The sequence below is a fragment of the Egretta garzetta genome, unplaced genomic scaffold (genome assembly GCF_000687185.1).
Source record: "Egretta garzetta isolate BGI_Z169 unplaced genomic scaffold, ASM68718v1 scaffold143, whole genome shotgun sequence".
Lineage (NCBI taxonomy): Eukaryota > Metazoa > Chordata > Aves > Pelecaniformes > Ardeidae > Egretta > Egretta garzetta.
The window spans coordinates 608,371-609,732 of NW_009259310.1; positions in this window are offsets into that span (position 1 = coordinate 608,371).

Genomic DNA, 1,362 nt, shown 5'->3' on the forward strand with positions numbered 1-1,362 from the left:
GCAGCACAGGCATCACCCAGGCATGGGTACCACGAGCACCCACCGTGGTGGTTCTGGAGGGCAGGAGCCATATCCCCTCCTCATGGTGGCTTGCACCCACCATGGCCCATGACACCTCTGCGGGCTGGCACCAGTCCTGGCTGCTTGCAGCTGCATTGCTCCCTGGGTCTCCTCTGGGCCGGCATGGGCAGCACTGGGGGCTGGCAGAGGGCTGCTGCCAGTGCCCCAATTCCAGGTGACAGCAGTGGCTCCTCCGTTGCTTCCCGTGGTTCCGAGCAGGACAGATCAGGGTCCTTTTGCAATAACCCCGCGCCAGAGGGGCTGTGCTGGCTCAGCACCCACTGCGTTTGTCCTCTCCCACGTCCTGTGGCCGGGACACATCCCCCACCTGGGCCATGGGCTGGAGAGCAAGTGGGGTGGGGGCTGCAGCACCCATGGGACATGGGGTCTGGCACCCACTGTGCACCATTGCTGTGCATCCCACCTGGCTCCAGGATGATGACGCGCAGGTGACTGGGGATGGTGGAGCCCCTGCCTGCACACCACCCCAGCCACGCATGTGACACAGCTATGTGTCAAGGGGGGACATCAGCACGAGCCCCCCCAACTGACTGGGGGAGTGGACAAGGTGCTTTTCCCCCAGGACTGGTCTTCACTCACAGCCCATCAAGAGCTGGCCACAGGCTGCCATCGGCACCCAGTGGACGTACAACCAGCTTTGCCCACGGTGGGGATACCCGGCCGACTTTATCGCTCATCACATCCTATGGGGGTTTGGGTTTTTGTCTGCCCGGCCAAGGGGCCTGGGAGCTGGCTGGTCTGTGAAACACTAAAGGTGCGCAGCAAAGGCCAAGCAAAAGGCATTGGCTTTAAATAGCAGCGAGGACCACAGGGAATGTGTTGCTGGGAGAAAAGGAATAGACTTTATTTGGCAAGAAGCAATATCAACTGCGCAGATTGGGGGGGGGTTGGGTTCCCCCTCATTACCTGGATAAAGCCCTGTCTCGCCCCAAAGCTGGGGGAGGTGGGTGCTGGAGCTGGGGTGAAGCCAGAAGGTTAGGGGGTGTCTGTCCCTGGGGGGGCTGTGGAGAGCTTGATGCCAGGAGGAGATGGGATCCCCCTGCCTCCAGGGGGTGGGGGGTGCATGTTTGCACCCATAGTGGTGGCTCATCATTGCCCCCGCTGCATTACAGCACCGGGGAGCTGGGCCGGATCCGGGAGGCCAGCACCCCATGCCATGGCGATGCTGGCAGCGGCATTAGGAAGCCCATCCCTGTGGCATTGGGGCAGCTGGTGGGCAGGGAACCGCGGCCCAGGGTCCTACCTGGTCCGGCAGCAGCAGGGACAGGGTGGGTGGGCTGA